The sequence below is a fragment of the Podarcis bocagei genome (assembly GCF_964188305.1).
Source record: "Podarcis bocagei genome assembly, chromosome: 8".
NCBI lineage: Eukaryota > Metazoa > Chordata > Lepidosauria > Squamata > Lacertidae > Podarcis > Podarcis bocagei.
The window spans coordinates 65,505,385-65,512,173 of NC_138133.1; the positions used below are offsets into that span (position 1 = coordinate 65,505,385).

Sequence of the window (6,789 nt, forward strand, 5' to 3'; positions counted from 1 at the left end):
ACCCAACATCACCCTATAGTCATCTAAATTTATAAAACAAGTCATATCAAATGCTTCCCTTACTTAGACCCTGTAAAGGAACTCATACAAATTGCTAGCAATTAAGTTCCATTAATCCAATCATGGCTTTGCCTGTAAAAAGATAAAAAATATTAAGTGCCAGGGTCCTTGAAAGAAATAAAGAAAAAATTATCCAAGCTGAATTTTAATTGTGTTTAAATTAACATTTTTCTTAATATGGACTACCAAAATATTACACCTTGACTTGGAAATTTGAAAGCATACTGTGTTTACAAATGGTGACACCCTAGCAAAAGCTCCATTCTTCAAAATGATGCACACTTAGTAAGATCACTTGGTTCTTAAGTAGAAGTTACAGTAAGCAGTTAAAGCAAAATGCTTATTGCTTAAAATTTTAAAGCAGGCTGCTTTGATACAGTTTGTAAGTGTACATACAAATGTGAAGCAATTGTAGAAACTCAAACACCTTGCTTTTACATACTCATCTCAAATGGCACCGACTGTTTAATATAGTTAAAGAATACTGTAGTTGGAATTGAATTCAACAGTACTTTTAAGACAGATGTATGATAGTGTAAACAAAGCTTTAGTATTCAGAGGTTGGGAATCTAGCAGCAAAACAAATTATTTGCATATAATGTAGTGCAATTGTCAGGGGTTTAGGAGCAGAGGCACGGGCAAGGGAGGAAACAGAGAGCGAAGGGGAGGAGGCAGAAGAAAAGATGAGTGATGACGACGACCCGAGATCTCCTAGTCTTTCCAGTGAATCAGAGGATTCACAGAAAGGAGCACCAGTGGCCAGGGCAAGGGGGGAGTCAAGGGGGGCACCCCAGGAAGATAGAGCCAGAAGGGACTCAGGGGGGAGCAGCTGGAAATCGGGACCAGCGTCACCGCCAGGAAGCAGGGAAGAGGAAGGGAGCCAGGGGGGAAGCGCTGGCAGCTCACCACAGGAGGGAGGGCATGAGTCAGGAGTGGCCACACCTCCATCGGGGAGCGAAGAAACGGTTAAGAGGAAGGTGGAAGGTTGGGCGCGCGCGCCAAGTTCAAATGCAGAGGAAGGCGGCGCAGTAAGCAGCCCCGAAAGGGAACCAGGTCCTAAAGCCCGGCGCAAGGAGGCAGGAGGGTCCGGGTCAGCGTCAGAAGAATCCCGGAAGGAGGAGGCCCCGGGGGGTAGAGGGACCCAGAGGAGGACAGTCAGGCGGAAAAGGTGGAGCAAGGCTAGGATATTAAGCTGGTGCTCACGGGGCGGAGACTCAGACGGAGCTTCGCCGATCTAGCTACTAGACGTAGAGTTTGCGCGCAGCAGCGTGAGAATGGAAACTGTAATTCAATAAAGACTTTTACTTAATGATCGCTGGCTAGCGTGATCCTCTGTGAGCTAGGATCTTCAAGCAGCTCTGACAGTAAGCTCCGTCCCACCATTGTGGGCATCTACAGCCTCGAGGAGGGGAGAGAAACAGGTGCCTACTAGCGAGCTCACGAACGGCAGACGACATGACGGCTGAGCAGCAGATAGAGGACCTCAGAAAAGCAGTGGCACAACTGAACGCCGAGGTTCTCGCATCCAGGAAGAGAGAGGAGGAGGCAGCTGCCGCCTGCAGGGATCTCCAGGTCAGGTTAGACGTGCTGACAAAGCAGACACCCCGGCAGGAGGGAATTGGGTTGGCGAGACGGGCAGGCGGGCTGGTCTCTCACTTCGATGGGAACCTGCAACAGTATCCCAACTTTAGAGCCGACGTACTGTGCGCACTGCAACTGCTGCATAAAGACTTTAGAGATGAACAAGAGAGAGTGGGGTTCATCATGTCCCATCTGCATGGGGATGCGAAAGCATGGCTACGCAATTTATGGAGAGATAAGGATCCGGCGCTCCAGAATGCGGATGCCTTTATTAAAGCGATGGATGGGTGCTTTTTATCAAGTATTGACGTGGATCTTGCACGGAAGGAGGTGCATGGGCTGAGACAAGGGAGGGCCAGCGTCAGGCAGTATCATGCCCGCTTTTTCGCCTTGGTCAGTGCCCTGGAATGGGACAGAGATTCGGCTCCTGTAAGAGACCTCTTTTGGGAGGGGCTGCACAACTCGATTAAAGATGAGATCGCGAGGGGGGAGAGACCCCGAACCACCCAGGAGGTCGTTCAGAGGGCACTGGCAGTGGGGGTGAGGCTGGAAGGACGTCCGTGGAGCAAGGACGAAGGGCGTGGAGGGCGCGAACCAGCCGGGGGCCCCTCCTTCCTTCCCAGAGAAGCAGCGCGGGCGCAATCCACGCCTCCGCCAGGAGGAGGAGCCGAACCTATGGAGGTTGGAGGTGCAAGGGCTCAGTCAGCAACCAGAGCCCTAGCACCGGCAGCAGTGAAAGCGAAGCCTCCTAGAGGGAACAGGAAGTGTTACGTCTGTGAGGAACCAGGGCATATGGCAAAAGAGTGTCCCCAGAGGCCCCACAAGCTCACTGCAGCCTCAGCAATGGTGACTGCAGCAACGCAGCAAGGAGGACCACAGCAGGGAAACGACGCAGTCTGGCTGGAGGAAGAGGCACTGGGGCCCAGCCAGACGTGTTAGTGACGCAGTCCCCAGAGATTTTACAGCCCGTGAACCCCCTCCCGCCCAAACCAGTAGTGAGGCTCACAGCATCTCTCCAGCTGCCCAATGGAATCACCATAGACGTGCCAATCACCATTGACTCAGGCAGCAATGCGGACTTTATAGGGCAGGACTTTGTCGACAGGCACGCTGTGCAGTTGCTGCCGGCCACACTGCCCCTGCAGGTTGTCACGGTGGATGGCAGGGAGCTGCTCGGGGGGCAAGTGGTGAAGCAGACGCCACCAATGGTGATGCGACTTGGGAATCACAGAGAAATCATCAGCTTCAACGTCACTCAACTATCTGACACGCCCGTTGTATTGGGCATGAGTTGGCTGGACAAGCACAGCCCAACGATGGCTTGGTACCAGAGGCAGCTGACCTTCGGCTCTTCCTTTTGTGCTGAACACTGCATCGTGCCCAGGCAGGAAGGAGAGGAAGAGGAGTCACAGCTGCTGCTAGGCACGCTGCAAGCGATTCCCCACAAGTACGCTGAATTTTTGGAAGTTTTCTGCGAGAAGGAGGCAGACAGGCTACCCCCTCACAGACCATATGACTGCAAAATTGACCTGCTGCCGGGGGCGGCGCTGCCTAAAGGGAGACTGTACTCCATGTCAGAGGACGAACTGCAAGAACTCAAGGAGTTCATTGATCATAATTTGCAGCGCGGCTTCATCCGGGAGTCCAAGGCAGTGGGGGGCAGTCCCGTATTCTTTGTTAAGAAGCGGGACACGCCCCAAAAGAGACTCGTAGTGGATTACAGGATTTTGAACAGTGTGACTAGGCCATCGGACTTCCCCATGCCCCGAATTGACGACCTCCTCGCAAAGGTACGGAAGGGCAGAGTGTTCACCAAGTTGGACCTGCGGGGGGCGTACAACCTCATTCGCATGCGGGAGGGTGATGAGTGGAAGACAGCCATGTTCACGCCACTGGGGACCTACGAATATAGAGTTATGCCTTTTGGATTGCAAAATGGCTCCCACGTTTTTCAAGCATTTATGCATCACGTGTTGGCGGGACTTCTCTACAAGACGTGCGTCTGTTTCTTAGATGACATCCTGATCTTTTCGGAGTCGCAGCAGGAGCATGACAAACACGTCAAGGAAGTGCTGAGCAGGCTAAAGCAACATAGGCTCTACGCCAAGCTGGAGAAGTGCCAATTCGACGTGACGGAGGTGGATTTTCTGGGCTACAAGCTGTCTGACAAGGGGCTCGCCATGGACAGCGCCAAGGTTCGAGCGGTGTTGGATTGGAAGAGCCCGCGCAACCGGAAGGAGGTCCAACGGTTTGTCGGCTTTGCGAACTTCTATCGCAAGTTTATCAAGGGCTTCGCGATGCAGACGGCGGCCATCACTGACACGCTTAGCTCCAAGAAAAAGAAGTTCATTTGGACAGAGCAGGCGGAGCAGTCCTTTCAGGCACTCAAGCGTCTCTTCGCGTCGGAAGAGCAGCTGCTTCATGTCAACCCCAGCAAGCCGATGAGGGTGGAGACAGACGCTTCGGACAGAGCCGTGGGGGCGGTCCTGCTGCAGAAAGACCCGCAGGGGGTGTGGCGACCGGGAGCGTTTTACTCCAGGAAGCTCAGCAAGTCCGAGCAGAACTACACCATATGGGACAGGGAGTTGCTGGCCATTCACGCAGCGTTCAAGGCGTGGAGGCACTTTCTGATCGGCGCCAAGCACACGGTGCAGGTTTGCACGGACCACAAGAATCTAGAGCACTGGCGCACGGCACAGTTCCTGAATCAGAGGCAGATACGTTGGGCTGAGTTCTTTGCGAACTTCGACTTCCGAATAGTGTATGTCCCGGGGGACACCAACATCATGGCAGACGCTCTCTCCCGTAAGCCACAGTATCTGGAGGACGCAACACCAGCGGCCGCCATGCACATCTTCGCACCGACAGTGTGGGCGTGCGCCGCGGCGACCGTGGACCTAGAGGCGGTGCGACGAGCGTTGCAGGGGGACTCCTTCGCACGAGCAAAGATGGCAGAGGTGCAAAGGGGCAAGGCAGCGGCCGACGGTTTCCAGCTAAGAGATGGATTGCTCATCCGTAAAGGGGCCATCTACGTGCCGGGAGACGAACTTCGAGCCAAGGTGCTGCAGCAGCTGCACGACGCGCCCACGGCCGGGCACTTTGGCAAGGAGAAGACGGTGGAATTAGTAGCCAGGGATTTCTGGTGGCCTGGAATGAGAGGGGAGGTCGCAGACTACGTGGCGAGGTGTGACACCTGCCAGAGGGCCAAACCGGTGCACAAACCGCCGGCCGGACTGTTGGAACCGCTGCAAACTCCGGTCGAACCTTGGGAACGGGTGGCCCTGGACTTTGTCACGGATCTGCCCAGCTCAAGGGGCAAGACGGCAGTGCTGGTGGTGGTGGACCTGTTTTCCAAGATGGCCCATTTCATTCCGTGTGCTAAGGTGGCCACGGCGGAGCAAACCGCCAAACTGTTCATAGACCACGTGTTCAAGGTTCACGGTCTGCCACGGTCTATTCTGTCCGACCGGGGGCGGCAGTTCATCTCGAATTTCTGGCAGAAGCTGATGGGCTTCCTGAACGTCAAGATCAACCTGGCGTCGGCGAGACACCCGCAGACCAACGGGCAAGCGGAGCGGGTCAATGCCATCATGCAGCAGTACCTGAGATGTTATGCAAATCAACAGCCTGCGACGTGGGTGGATTACCTGCCGCTTGCCGAATTCGCCTACAACAACACGAAGCACGTGTCCACGGGGGTCACGCCGTTCTTCGCCAACAACGGGAGACACCCCAGAACCTTCCCGGGACTGGAAAGAATGGGGGAGGGGGAGCCGCAGACAGCAGATGCGTTCGCGTCGGAGCTGCAGGAAGTCCACGATCAGCTGAGGCGCCACCTGGAGCTGGCCAAGCACGCATACAAGGTACAAGCAGACAAGCACAGAAGGGTTGGAGAAGAGCTCCACGTGGGAGACTGGGTTTGGTTAGCAGCCCACGCAGTGCCGGCCAGGTCGTTGGCCAAGAAGAAACTAGGGCATAAGCAACTGGGGCCCTACCAAGTCGAAGAGCAGGTCAACCCGGTAGCTTTCAGACTGGCACTTCCGGAGGGTTCCAGGATGCATCCGGTATTCCACAGATCGGTGCTCACTCCCTACAAGGCACCGCACAGGTTCCAGGAACCCGGAACGGCGCCGAGTCCGGCCAGAGACAGAACAGGGCACGCGGGAGTGGCACAGAAGGAGCGCATCAACGAAGTCACGGAGATTTTGGACTCCAGATGGGGGGAAGAGGGGGTAGAATACTTTCTCGCCAAGGAGGGCACCCCGGCCAGTGCGAACAGCTGGGTGCCGGGCTACGCCTTAGACGAACCTCTGCTCAAAGACGAGTTTCATGCCCTCTTCCCACATAGACCTATGCCAGCAGACTTTTTCGACGACTGGCTTTTCACGCCCACGCTTTCGGCCAGCACGTTCCGGGGGTTCGACTCGGACGAGGAACCGACACGAGACGTCCGTTCCCCGGAGGGGTCACCCTCGGGATCCGCCTCGGAACCCTCGTATTGGTGGGACGATAGGCCAGAGGAGCAGTTCCGCAGAAAGTGGCTGGAATGCTCAGGACGAGCAACGCCGCCAGGAGGAAGTGAGGGAGAGACGGACATGGACATTTTCGGGGACGACCCTGGTTTCGAGCACGGCGGCACAGAGATGGAAGCGGAGGTGACCGTCGTCGACGAGAGCAGGGAGGAAGAACCGGAAGACTTCAGATGGAGGCCCGCCACGGGAAGCGACCGATATCCGACGTTCGTCCCTTTGCAACAGCAGCCCCCAGCTCCAGCACCGGAAGGAGGGGAGGGGGGAATGGGGGGCTTCGAGGGGGGGATGGATGTCAGGGGTTTAGGAGCAGAGGCACGGGCAAGGGAGGAAACAGAGAGCGAAGGGGAGGAGGCAGAAGAAAAGATGAGTGATGACGACGACCCGAGATCTCCTAGTCTTTCCAGTGAATCAGAGGATTCACAGAAAGGAGCACCAGTGGCCAGGGCAAGGGGGGAGTCAAGGGGGGCACCCCAGGAAGATAGAGCCAGAAGGGACTCAGGGGGGAGCAGCTGGAAATCGGGACCAGCGTCACCGCCAGGAAGCAGGGAAGAGGAAGGGAGCCAGGGGGGAAGCGCTGGCAGCTCACCACAGGAGGGAGGGCATGAGTCAGGAGTGG

General features: G+C 55.8%; 1 long non-coding RNA gene across 3 annotated transcripts in view; it reads left to right on the forward strand.

The window, feature by feature from the left end:
- LOC308593107 overlaps positions 1 to 6,789 on the forward strand; it is a 34,865-nt gene that overhangs the window by 6,487 nt on the left and 21,589 nt on the right. The gene's annotated exons all lie outside the window — the stretch shown is intronic.